This window comes from Diabrotica virgifera, chromosome 4 (genome assembly GCF_917563875.1).
Source record: "Diabrotica virgifera virgifera chromosome 4, PGI_DIABVI_V3a".
In the NCBI taxonomy this organism is placed as follows: Eukaryota; Metazoa; Arthropoda; class Insecta; order Coleoptera; family Chrysomelidae; genus Diabrotica; species Diabrotica virgifera.
In genome coordinates, this window is record NC_065446.1 from 46,884,834 (window position 1) to 46,899,533 (window position 14,700).

The 14,700-nt window shown below is 30.8% G+C and overlaps 1 protein-coding gene across 1 annotated transcript in view; it reads left to right on the top strand.

Annotated features, from left to right (window-relative positions):
* The first annotated feature begins 379 nt into the window (after nt 1-379).
* Nucleotides 380-14,700, top strand: part of LOC126883500 (thyrostimulin alpha-2 subunit) — a 154,838-nt gene continuing 140,517 nt past the window's right edge. Inside the window, exon 1 of the mRNA XM_050649105.1 lies at nt 380-530. The gene's annotated coding sequence lies outside the window, so the exon portion shown is untranslated. The remainder of the gene's footprint in view (nt 531-14,700) is intronic.

Consider the following 14,700-nt stretch of genomic DNA (forward strand, 5'->3'; position numbering starts at 1 on the left):
CTTTAATAATTTTTAAATATTTTAATTTTTTATTATTGTGGCCGACCTATTTTAGAGGAAAGGAAAGTCAATTATTATTATTGAAGTTGTCACACAATTTTTTCTTCAGAAAGCAGAATACCACCCCTCACATCCAAGTCTAGTCGTTTTTTCACATGCCCTGGACTATACATATTTATTTTATCTTATTTCCAAGATTAATGGTCTTTATCCACTTTACTAAAATTTACATTTTAATGTTTGCAGACGCACTTGCAAATCTGCAAAATTAGTAAATCAAGGGCGTCAGTAGTCATCTCATTTTTTTTTAATTATTCCGCACAGTTACATCTCATAAACCATAAACGAAAACATAATCTTTCCTACGTAAGTTCCAGGAAAACGGAACTGCATAAATATAAAACTTCGGGGGTGTTAAAAGAACTAAAAGTGGGGGAAAACGCTCGGGAAAAAGTATTTTAAGTGTTTGTCCAAACCCTCATTCGAAGTTGCGCTGTGCTGTGAGTTACAACCACGAATCTCTCGGCCAGGTGAGTAAATTTCTAATTAATTTTTTATGAGTTCGCTAGTGTTGACTCTGTAATTCTCGGTGTTTGTGAATATATTTTTTAAGTTAGTATGACAACTTTACCAGTAGGTACATAGTATTGACACTTTAAAAATATTTATGAAGATAAATGTCTATTGAAATTTTTGTTTTAAATGCACTAATAACTTTTTTTCGATATTTCCTAATAATTTCTTATTAGTTTGTGCCAAAGGCCATAGTTGTCTAGGTACTTGAGGTAAATAAACAAAAATAATTAGTTTTTTATTATTGTTTTGTTATTAGCTTCTATATTAAACATTTATTGTACATACATTAAACATTATTATAAAAATTAATGCAAAGTTTATGATCTTTTGAATAATTACATTTTATGCAGTTTAGTCCAATTTATTAAATAAAAATAAATCTTTTAGACTATAACTTTGTTTACATACTGTCGAAAAAATGAAAGAATACCCATGAACAATCACATCAATAACTTATTTTGTATTTGCTGTCTTTTTTAATAACAAACATTTGTTATAGAAAAAGATAGTAAATACAAAATATCTGATTGATGTGATCGTTCATGGGTATTGTTTCATTTTTCCGACTGTAGTAATTATCAATTAGTGACAAAAATCAAACATTATAAACATTTTTTATCATTCTTCCAATTTAATTTTTCTAATTAATTTTTTTACGAGTTCGCTAGTGATGACTCTGTAATTTACGGTGTTTGTCAAATATATTTTTCAAGCTAGTATGACAACTTTACAAGTACATACTATTGACATTGTAAAAATATTATTTAAAAAGATATGTCAATTAAAATTTTTGTTTTAAACTTTTTTTGATAATATTTCGTAATCATTTTTTATTAGTTTGTACAAAAGGCCATAGTTGTTGAGGTACTTTAGGTAAACAAATAAAAATAATTAATTTTTTATTAGTGTTTTGTTTTTAGCTTCTTTATTATACATTTATTGTACATTAGACATTATTATGAAAATTAGTGCACAATTTATACTCTTTTGAACAATTATATTTTATGTTGATTAGTCCAATTTTTAAAATAAAAATAAATTTTCTAGTTTATAAGTTTGTGTACGTACTAATTATCAATTATCTAGTGACAAAAATCAAACTAGTCCATGTGGTGAGACCGCTCCCGTCTGAAAAACATTTCTAATTCGGTTTCTCTGTGGATTAATATTCAAAAATGTCCCCTTTAAACAAATCTGAAGGGTGCCGGACGGAATTTTTGGGCAGAAATTGTTTAAACAATTTATTGCTTCAAAGAATATATTTTTAGGTTTTATAGGTCATTTTAAACAAGAAAGGTATCTTGTGATTTTTCTCAAAAATTGACAGTTTTCGAGTTATAGGCGATTTAACATCTTAAAAACTCATATTTAAGTTAGTATTTTTAAAGATGCCCATAACTTGAATTAAAGTTTAAACATTAATTTTCGAGATTCCGAAGAGTAATCGGGTCTAACTTCAATTTAGACTTTAGTTTTTTAATTGTTAATTATGCATGTCCATCCGATTTTTTGGCCGGTGCGGCGCGCTCTATTTCAAAAATCTCCTATTTTCCTGCGAAAAATATTTTTTCTAGATTCTTTGGGACATTCTAAATAAAATAAGTTTCTTAACAGTTTTCTCAAAAGTTACTAGTTTCAAAGTTATAAGCGATTTAAAATGCGAAAATGTGTTTTTTTTGTAATTTTTCGGATTTTAAATCGCTTATAACTTTAAAACTATTAACTTTTGAGAAAAATGTCAATAAACTTATTTTATTTAGAATATTCCAAAGAATCTAGAAAAAATATTTTTTTGAGGAAAATAGGAGAATTTTGAAAATAGTTCGCGCTGCACCGGCAAAAAAAAACGGATGGACACGCATAATTAACAATTAAGAAACTACGGTCTAAATTGAAGTTAGACCCGATCACTGTTCGGAATGTTGAAAAGAAATGTTTAAACTTTAATCCAAGTTATTGGCACCCTTAAATACTTATTTAAATATGAGTTCTTAAGCCTCGAAAATGCGTATTTTCGCATTTTTTAGATTTTAAATCGCCTATAACTCGAAAACTGTCAATTTTTGAGAAAAATCACAAGATACATTTCTTGTTTATAATGACCCAAAAAACCTAAGCATATAACTTTTGGAGCAATAAAAGGTGATTTTATGTATTTGTTTAAAAAAATTATTTAAACAATTTCTGCCCAAAAATTCCGTCCGGAACCCTTCAGATTTGTTTAAAGGGGACATTTTTGAATATGAATCCGCAGAGAAACCGAATTAGAAATGTTTTTCAGACGGGAGCGGTCTCACCACATGGACTAAACATATAAATTTTTTTTATCATTTTTCTCTAATTAAATTTTTTTAATTAATTTTTTTTACGAGTTGTCTAGTGTTGACACTGTAATTCACGGTGTTTTTTATATAATAAAATATTTTATATATGTATATTTAAATATATATTATTTAATATTTAAAATATTTTTTATAATAAAGTATATTTTTCAAGTTAGTATGACAACTTTACACGAAAATATTATTGACATTTTAAAAGTATCCAAGAAGATAATAATATGCCAATTATAATTTGCCTATTAAAGTCATTAATAACTTTATTTATTTGCAACTTAAAATAATATTTCGTAATCATTTTTTAGTAGCTTTTGTTTTAGGGTTTTATTAAATATTTATTGCACTCACATTAAATTTTATTATCAGTAGTAATTGCACAAGAGCTCTAAAATTCTATATTAATTTTAGAGATCGAGTGGAATTTGTTGCGATTATTTCATGAATAAAACTGTTCAAAACCAAAATTTGATTGTAATTTATTTATGTAAGTACAAATTAGTACAATTAAACACACATTTGTTATAAATATTTGACGGTTGAAAGTCATCACTTTTATAATTTTAACATTAATTGCCATTAATGTCACTAAATGTATTTTTTCGTAGCAACGAAATGCATCTGACGTAATATACTTGAAGACGGGAAATTATCAAAAATTATCAGTTTAATTTAGATTTATGTAGCTTTCTATTGGTCAGAATCTCCTATGAATGAAATAATCATGAAAATTATTGTTGTTTTGAATAGCTGTATAATTATTATCTACTTTCTGTTTTTATGTTTTATGCTGATTAGTTCAATTATTTTTAAATAAAAATAAGTCTTTTAGACAACAAGTTAGTGTAGTAATTATCAATTAGTGACAAACATCAAACATTTTATAAAAAAATTGTCATTATTTCTTTAATTAATATTTTTCTAATTAATTTTTTTACGACTTCGCCAGTGTTGACTTTGCAATTCATGGTGCTTGTAAAATATATTTTATCTACTCTGTCATATTATGTATAAGTTTGTAGTTTGTGAAACCGGTCATTATAGATAGCAGTGCGTGAAGGATTTAAAGTGTACGTGAAGTAACAATGTATTTTAAATGGGACTTAATTTTTCGCACTGTTTTTAACTTTCGCGTTTTCATGGTGACAATCCTTAACGTTCGCGTTGCCATGGTGATGACAATATGAGCAATGAATTACAACAAAAGTTTTGACAGTTTTGTGGTTTGAAAGTAGTTAGAATTTTTAAATGTCAAAGTTCTAAAAATTGCAGAATAGAAATGAATTCCAGTGACGAAGAGTTACAGCTTTTTTATTTGTTTATCGTAGATAAAATATTGTATGAAACTGTGCGTGAAGTACTTTTTGCAAACTTACGCGATTTATAGCACTCACTACGTTGTCGCTCGTGCTCTAAAATTCGCGTGCGTTCGCAAAAAGCATACTTCACGAACTGTTTCATAAATAACTATTTTAAGTGTCCTCTATTTGCTTTCTCCTATCTTCGTCGTCTCTACGTGATTATACAGGGTGTAACAAAAATACAGGTCATAAATTAAATCACATATTTTGGGACCCAGAATAGTTCCAATGAACCTAACTTACCTTAGTACAAATATGCACAGAAAAAAAGTTATAGCCCTTTGAAGTTACAAAATAAAAATCGATTTTTTCGAATATATCGAAAACTATTAGAGATTTTTTATCGAAAATAGATATGTGGCATTCTTATAACAGCAGCATCTTAAAGAAAAATTATAGTTCAATTTGTGCTCCCCATAAAAATTTTATGGGGGTTTTGTTCCCTTAAACCCCCCCAAACTTTTCTGTACGTTTCAATTAAATTATTATTGTGATACTATTAGTTAAATTCAATATTTTTAAAACTTTTTTGGCTCTTCATATTTTTTCGATAAGGCAGTTTTTATCGAGTTGCAGCTTCTTTTTTAATATGTTTACATAAAAATTTTATGGGTGTTTTGTTCCTTTAAACCCTCCAAATGTTTGTGTACGCTCCAATTAAACTATTACTGCGATACCATTAGTTAAACAAAATGTTTTTAAAACTTTTTTGCCTCTTTGTATTTTTTCGAGAAGGCACCTTTTATCGAGATATGGCTTCTTTTTTAATACGGTTCAAAATATACCTAAAAATGTAAATCATACAATAATTTTTCATATTATTACCAAGTATCCATAATCGTACTTAACCATATACAAATATGTGGTGGATTTGACAAATATTCAAAATATCTCGATAAAAACTGACTTTTCGAAAAAGTACTAAGAGCCAAAAAAGTTTTAGAAATATTGTGTTTAAGTAATGGTACTACAATAATAATTTAATTGGAACGTACACAAAAGTTTGGGGGGTTTAAAGGAACTAAACCCCCATAAAATTTTTATAGGATGTCCAAATTTCCCTATAATTTTTTCTTGAGATGCTACTGTCATAAGAATGTTATATGTCCATTTTCAATAAAAAAACTTTAATAGTTTTCGCTATATTGAAAAAAATCGATTTTCATTTTGTAACTTCAAAGGGTTGTAACTTTTTTTATATGCACATTTGTACTAAAGTAAGTTAGGTTCAATCAAACTATTTTTGGTCCCAGAATATGTGGTTAAATTTATGACCTGTATTTTCGTTACACCCTGTATATTGTAAAATCCGGAGATATGGGATGCAGCCAGAAAGCAGTTTATTAACGAAAAGTCTTAGATTTAAAATATTGTTTATTATATTTTTATTTCAATTATTCTAATTGTTTAAAAAGTATACCTCGTCCAATTTACTTACCGTTGCACGTCATCCGCGCCATAGCCTGTGACACGATACCAACACGAAATATTTAGGCGGTGGGTGTGTTCTTTTTTAGAATCAAAATGATTCTAAAGGGGAACACACCTACCGCCTAGATATTTCGTGTTGTTATCGTGTCACAGGCTATGGGGCGGATGACGTGCAACGGTAAGTAAATTGGACGAGGTATAGTAAACTTTGTATCTGGGGCTTTTCGTTGTTTTCCTCGTAATACGAGAGATGTCGCTAGATTGCGTCTCAAAAGGTGGGTTCATTGCATCGCGATGGTTTGCCTTAAAAGAGGCAGAATGTTTATATTCCCTTCAGAGTTGTGACTGCATAAACTTCACTAATGATGCATAAGGATGCTGAAATAGTTGCTATATGGAGATGGTAGTCCAACTCTGAATCGAATATAAACAAAACCTGCCTTGAATCCTTTTTTATTTTAAGTTAGTATGACAACTTACACGTAATTGTTATTTATGTATCAAGGGTGTAAAATAGGCGTTTATGGACCGCGACGTCTATTAACACGTAAGGTCCATAAACGCTGTTTACGCCCGAAGTACATACAAATTTTTATGCACGACTGTTTTAATGATCAATTATTAATAAAGATACAAAATTCCTTGCACGATCGTCTTAGTGATTATTTTTTAATGCTTCTTTTTCTTTCCTCCTTTTGCGAGCAATTTATTACAAATACCGTTTCAAAGGTTGCATGAATTTTATAGCTCAACTCATCCTGTATAATAATTCACCGAATCATTTGTATTGGTTAGTTAATAAAAAATGTCATATTGAAAGAAATATGCGTAAGAAATAATAATATGATAGAACAGTAATCTCTATAAATAACTATGTTCGCGTTACCCTAGCAACAAAGTAAATAAGTCAAGAATAGTAGGTCGCCATTATTTATCGTATTGAAAGTTTATGAAAAAAATTGTTGTTAGGAAAAAATTTATCATAACACTTTTTAAGAAGTTCTTCTATAATGGAAACTAGTGACGATGAAACATTTTCTGGAACACCACCGGAAATTTTTAAAGCAACAGAATATGTTAAATTAAGTTTACTACCCGCTAAATCTAAGAAAATATACGCCATCTAACATTACCGTCCGGCGGGCGATAAGAGAGCCCACGGGCGCTAAAGTGGCACTTTACGCCCGCAAAATGTATACATAATATGGACTTTACCGCCCGGTCGTGCATAAATATTATTAACATTTTAAAAGTTTGCAAGAAGATAATAACAAAATTATAATTTGTCTATTAAATTCATGAATAACTTTTTTTTATTTGCAATTTAAAATAATATTTCGTAATCATTTTTTATTAGCTTTTGTTTTAGGTTCTTATTAATATTTATTGTACTTCCATTATGGTAGTGGAGCAAAGAAGTATCTATGCTAAATGTGCAGTGACTCGAGCGTTATGGGGACCTACTGGGTTGTAAAGAGTAGGTCCAAAAAAAAATGTTAAGTAAAGTTTTCCATTTAAGTGGGGACTTTCCATATTTAATTTAATTTTCCATTTCCAACAATCCTTTTTTTAGATTATGGCGCCATCTGTCCATAATTCCAAAAAATGTCTCTAACAAAAGTTACTTATTTTTACGTAGGGAATTCAAATCTGTAATAAAAATTGGGGGCTCCGACTTAAGATTTTAAAGTTATCCCCACCCCATCTCCGTGGAGGTTGTTTGGTGCCATTCGATAAATTTTTAAAAAATATTGAATAAGTGTATTTTTTCAGTTTTTCGATCTTATGTTCATTTCTCGAAATATCGCGGGATTCGTATTTAAAATATTAAATTTACCCCCCCCCCTTCTTCATGGGAAGTCGTGTTTGGTATCATTCGATAGATTTTTGAAAAATATTGAGCACGTATTTTTTAGTTTTTCGATCTGTCATTCATTTTGCGAAATATTCGCTTTTTTCTTGTAAAACTTTCAGACTCGCCCATTTCCTTACGCCCCGCTCAAATCGTCAGATTTTTGAAATATACACTGTTTTGCATGTACTTAACTTACCTTATCTTAATCTGACGATTTTGAGTTTTTCTAAGGATATATTTTTTTGGCCCCCCTTAACGAACTTCCCTGCATTAAGAGCCAATATATGGTACAGGTATATTTTCAGGGTTCAAGGTTTCTCCCTATGTAATAATCTGACGCGCTCGAGTAACTGCAAAAATCCCCGCTTAGGCTCCCCTACTATTAAATATTATCATGAAAATTAATGCTCTTTTTAATTAAAGCTTTTATACTACAAAGTGTAGGTAGTAATAAATTATCAATTAGTGACAAACATCAAATATTTTATAAAAATTTTGTCATCATTTCTGTAATTTAATTTTTCTAATTAATTTTTTTTAGAGTTCGCTAGTGATGACTTTGTAATTCACGGTGTTTGTCAAATATATTTTTAAGTTAGTATGTCAACTTTACAATTAGGGGAAAGTCGCCTGTGATGGAATACCTAATTTTAACTCAATTTTTTAATTTAAAACTTTCTAATTATTTTTGGGGTGCCAAGTGATTCGAACTTAAGGTGGTACAGTAGGTAGCGATTAACAGGTAGCCAAAACGCGTTCCAAGATTGCGGCTGTAATTTTGAATATTTTTTCTAGGTATTTGGCACACGTATTCGTAATATAATAAAGAATGGCGGTACAGAGGTAAATTACTCTGTAATTAAATACAATATTAAAAAACGAGCCTGTACCGCCATTAAGAAGAACAAAAAAATACACTTTCTTCAAATAAACTTATTTATCCGATGCCTAGATTTTGTGTTATTTTGGAACTACTAATGAAATAAAAAATTTTAGTAGTTCCAAAATGACACAAAATCTAGGCATTGGATAAAAAGGTTTATTTGAAGAAAGTGTATTTTTTTGTTCTTCTTAATGGCGGCACAGGCTCGTTTTTTTAATATTGTATTTAATTACAGAGTAATTTCCACATATTAATATATTTTTCAAATTGGGCTCTGTACCGCCATTCTTTATTATATTATTACGAATACGTGTGCCAAACATCTCGAAAAAATATTCAAAATTACAGCCGCAATCTTGGAACGCGTTTTCGCTACCTGTTGATCGCTACTGTTTCCTCTTAAGCTACATTTTAAGGTTTGTACAATATAATATTGATTTTGAACGTTTTTCGCAAGCTTTTAATTTTTTTTTTGAATTAGCAAGTATGCCATAATAGGTGACACACATTTCCTATGATGGCACACCATTTATTAAAAAAAAAATAACTTAATTTTTTATGCTTTATTACGAAAAATAATAACAAAAATTAAAAAATAAATTCGTAATGTTCTACTAACTTAACTAAAAGGTTATTAAGCAAATAATATTATTTATAAACACAATTCCCATAATAACGAGCGATCCACAATTATTGGGATCAAAGCTAGCCGTGCAAAAAATTACGTATGTCTTGTTTTAATCTGAATTTATATCATTGGTTTATCAGTTAATTTTGATTAACATTATAAAACATAAAAAATCAGTCAAAACCTTTAACACAGAACTAAAAATAAAAAGAATTGACAAAATTATAAGGAACAATAATAAATCAAACAGGATGTTGTATATGTCTACCACCAACATCTCTACATAACCTAACTTTTCTTGTTAAGTTGACGTACACTGCAAAGTTGACGTAAACTGGAAAGTATATCTGAATTAAGAACAGACATGAACTGTATAGCTATCTCTGTCGTTCAGAGCCACCTATGGTGACAATAATTTTGGATCACACGTTATAAACTGTTCTACTTTTTTTCCACACCGCACATTATCTATGCATGGCACCATAAATGGCATCTCTGACACCAAATCCCTATTTCTTTTGATTTAGATAGGGAGTACAGTTCATTATAATACAAACAATCGACATCAGGGTTGTCGTCTTTAAGATCATTCCAGAATTTTTCTGCTATTTTTTCCACGAAAACTTTCTTTGTGACCTGTTTCTTCTTACTTCTGTCTGAGCTCAAATCAGGTCTGGAGTAGAATTGAGCATACCGTTCTTCCCACGTTTTCGCTTTTTTTTTTCTTTTTCTGGTTTACAAAAGGTTTACAATTTTACAATACTGGTCCTTATTTTTTGTACAAATGAAGGTCCACGCACAATAGCTTTTTGTATTTTAATTTCAGATTTCGAAGATATTTCATCATTAGTATTTTTGGAGTGAATAATGGATGCTTATAAACGGTTTTCTTCTGGACTTTCTATGATGGCATAACTATGCCATAATTGGATACCCTGGAGTGTGCCATTATAGGCAAAAATCGGCATTTTATTAAATGAAGAGAAAAAATCTTAAATCGAAAGATAACTTCAAAATAACGCACACAACAAACATAATATGTTTAACAAATATACCTATTCAAGGCGTTATTTAATCTTTTCTTCTATTTACTGTACTGGATTATAAATTTTAATTTTTTGTAATATTACTACGGGACTTGCCGAAAAATGTATAATTTTCCTACTCTCACAAAAAGCATCAGAGCACCATAAACTTTATACAGTGTGTCAATTTTAAAACTTACAATGGGCTATATCTCACGAACAAAAGCTGATATCGAAAAATGCTTAAAACCGTTTCTAGGACAGTAAGGGAGAACTAAAATGACATGAAAGAGAACTCAGCCTCATCAACCCCCTAGGGACCACCCACCGCAACCAAAAAAGTTTAAATTGCAAACCCCTACTTGTGATACATCATTGAAAAGACTATAAAAAATTCTATCCAATGGTGTAAATAATAATTATACAGGGTGAAGCAATAATTGTGAAACTTTGGCTTAAATGAAAAATTTAATAAGGTTTTTGTTGAACTACAAATTTGTTAAAAATGTCAATTAAATAAATGTTCAAAGTGGCTTTCGTTGTTTTGTAAACAATAATACAAATTCTGCACGAACTTTGGCAAATGTTATTCTTGTAATAGCGCGACATGCTTGCATAATTCTTTCTCGCAATTCCTCAAGTGACGCAGGTTGAGTTTTATAAACAACTGACTTGAGGTAAACCCATAGAAAAAAGTCAGGTCGCGGTAAGTCTGGTGATCTCGGTGGCCACTCAATAGGACCTCTTCTTCCAATCCATTGCTTCCTAACCAGTGCTTAACTGGAGCTGCATAGTGAGAAGGTGCTCCATCTTGTTGGAAGTGCAGCAAATCTTCGTCTAGTCTAGAGCTAGGTTGCCTTGGTCGTCGCTTTGGTTCTCTAATTCATGCACAATTAAAGGTTCGATGGTGTTTTCCAGCATATCGAGATAAATGTCGCCACTTAAATTGCCTGGTATGAACAAGGGGCCAATAATTATAGCATCGCCTAATATTCCTGCCCAAACATTCAGTTTTTCAGGATATTGAGTGTGACCTTCTTTGAATCGATGCGGGTTCGCATCACTCCAGTACCGACAGTTTTGTTTATTTACATTCAGCATAAAAGTACATTCATCAGTGAAACAAATATTTTTTAACAATCTCGGTTCAACGGGAATTCTTTCAGTTATGAGGTCACAGAACTCAATTTGTCGGTCTGGATCATCATCGCCTAGTTCTTGAAGAATTTGTGTTTTGTACGGGTGAAACTTATGTCATTTCAACACCTTTCTAACCGACTCATGTGAAAGTCCTGTCATTGCAGATAATTGACGTGTTGATGCAGTAGGCTCTATTGCAAAATTTCCAAGGACCTCAATTTGAGATGCTTCATTCAGTCATATTGGGGGATCGTACAAATGATGAAAACTAATGACAATTAAAGGTCTCAAATAAACCAAAAATTTTTGTATCTGACAGAAACCAAAAAACAGATGTTTTTTAACTTGTTTTGCAAAACTGGCAAATTAAGTTTTTATACAAAAAAATGTACCGACGGACATTTATCATTCACAATAATAGTCCTGGAGATAGCATTACAAATATAAAAGTCATAGTAAGCCGGCTGATATTAACACCCTGTATAATAATTATTTATACCATTGGATAGAATTTTTTATAGTGTTTTAAATAATGTTTCACAAGTAGGGGTGTGCAATTTAAAATTATTTAGTTGTGGTGAGTGGGGCCTAGGAGGTTGATGGAGGTGAGTTCTCTTTCATGTCATTTTAGTTCCCCCGTACTTTCATAAAAACGGTTTCAAGCATTTTTGGATATTAGCTTTTGTTCGTGAGATATAGTCCATTGTAAGTTTTAAAATTGACACACTGTATGAAATTACAAAACGACTATCTAGCATACATCAGTTTTCAGAATAAGTGAACTGCGTTCCAAAATACACTCACTATGCCATCATAGGCGACTTGCCCCTACATAGTATTGACATTTTAAAAATATTTAAGAAGATATATCAATGGAAATTTTTGTTTTAATTCATTATAGTTATTAAGTACCAAGAGTATTATAAGGATAATAAAGCTTGAGGTCAATGGTGTATAGACCGAAGGCCTTCGGCCCGAGGTATATACGTTGGCCGAAAGCGTTATTATCTATAATACCCGTGGTGCCTTTAACGTTTAATGTCCGACTAAATTCTTTTTTATATGCAAAAATTTGAATGAGTTTTGAATTAATTAATTTTTAAATAAGTACATTTAGCAGCAATAGTCGTCACGTAATTGTGGTAACCATAGTTTTACTTAGGTTTTTATTTGTCAACTTGACAGTATTTAACTATAGTTTATTTTTTAACCAGGAGGAGTAAACTAAAAAGACAGATTCACACCATAGAGGTATATATTAACATAGAGGGAGCCTTCCTTCCGCGCTTCCTGACGACAAGATCTCATGGACTGGTTTGCTGCATCTCTTTCTAACACATTGTATCGAAAATCTATGATGACATTCAGTGTGAAGATAGGCACGGAAGAGGAGGACAACTGTAGCAGCTTTAATATGCATAAGAGTGAAACAGCACTAATCCAAATAAAAAAGATGGTGTCGTCACTTCGCTCTGAATGACACTCTCTCTATGCTAATATATAACTCTATGATTCACACCCAAGAAAGTCACTAGAATAATAACCAAATACATCTTCTTTTTTGGTTGATCTAGTTGGCCCTCAACGGTAATCCATAAATATTATATTAAATGAATACGTCGCTAAAGAGTTCCAAAAACAACTGCTTTTTATATAAAAGCAGACTAACACTATAAAAATTAAAGGAATAACACAGAAAACACAAAAATCCCCGATATAACTTAATTAACCTATGAAATGTCACTAGTGTCAAAATTTGATAAATGTCATTAGTGTCAAAATTTGATAACGGTGGAGTAAACTTGCCTGCAGCTGGACCAATTACAAACAAGCAATACAGCGCGGTAAATTTGAATCACTCCTCTTGGTTAAAAAACAAACCATAGTTATTTAAATTTAGCGCCCAAGAGCGTTATTTTTCAAAATAACGCCCTAGGCCATTATATCATATTTAACTGACTTCGAAATCATGTCATTATTTGTCAAATAATATACCAGTCGGACATTAATAACTTTTTTGATATTATTTCGTAATAATTTTTATTAGTTTGTACCTAAGGCCATAGTTGTCGAGGCACTTTGAGTAAAGAAATACAAATAATTAATTTTTTATTAGTGCTTTGTTTTTAGGTTCTTTAATATAGGTACATTTATTTTACATTAAACATTATTATGACAATGAATGTACAATTTGTGTTCTTTTTAATAATTATATTTTATGCCGGTTAGTCCAATTTTTGAAATAAAAATAAATCTTTCAGATTATAAGTTTGTGTAGCTAGTAATTATCGATCATGTAGTGACAAAAATCAAACATTACATACATTTTTTTATCATTTCCCTAATAAAATTTTTCTAATTCATTTTTTTACGAGTTCGCTAGTGTTGACTCTGTGTAATTCACGGTGTTTGTCAAATATATGTTTTAAGTTAGTATGACAACTTTGGAAAGCAAATATTATTGACATTTTTTAAAAATATTTAAGAAGATATGCCAATAGATCTTTTTGTTTTAAGTTCATTAATAACTTTTTTGATAATATTTCGTAATAATTTTTTATTAGTTTGTACCAAAGGCCATAGTGGTCGAGGTACTTTAGATAAATAAATAAAAATAATAAATTTTGTACTAGTGTTTTGTTTTTAGGTTATTAGGTCATTACGTTATTAGGTTTTAGGCATCCTAAATGAAATTAATCGTTACCGCTTCACAAGTTGCTTTACTAACCATTTCTGGACTTATTTTGGACGTATATTTTTCACCCCCGAGAAGGGGTGAAAGTCACCCCCAGGACACCAGTAAAATCGGCACAGTATCAATTTTTTTCTTTGAGATGTTAGCTAGGTGTATGGCAAATTTCATGTCAATCCATGCGGTTTTTTAAAGTTCGGAGATTTTGATATATTTTACCGTGAGTGAATGGACTAAAAGTTGCATGCAGGAGAAAATCACGGACACTGATCTATTAAAATTACATGTTTAGGTCATAATTAACACTCACAGGGCACCAGTAACCCTTATGCCAAAATTTTTAAAAATACAATCATTACATTTTTATGAATTCGTTAAATGGCATAAGTGAGAAAATCATCGCAGCACATGTAATTTTGTTTACAAAAGAAAATAATTCGCGCAGATTTCGTTAGGAAACCCCACAGTTTTCACATTTTTTTTTCTCTTCTACACCACTACAGCCCAAATTGAGCCTTGGCCTTCTCTATTTTTTGCCTCCACCCTTGTTTGCATGTGGCTGCTCTTCTCCATACACGGACTGTGCTTGTGCGTCGCTGTTAACTGTGTATTCCCAGCGCTCTCTTGGCTTTCCAACCGGTCTCTTTCCCTGTATTTTAGCGTTCAGTGCTCTTTTTGGTAGCCTATCCTCTCTCATTCTCATCACATGTCCGGCCCATTGTAATCTTTGTATTTTAATGAAGTCTGGCAGGGATGTTTCCTTATAAAGTCGA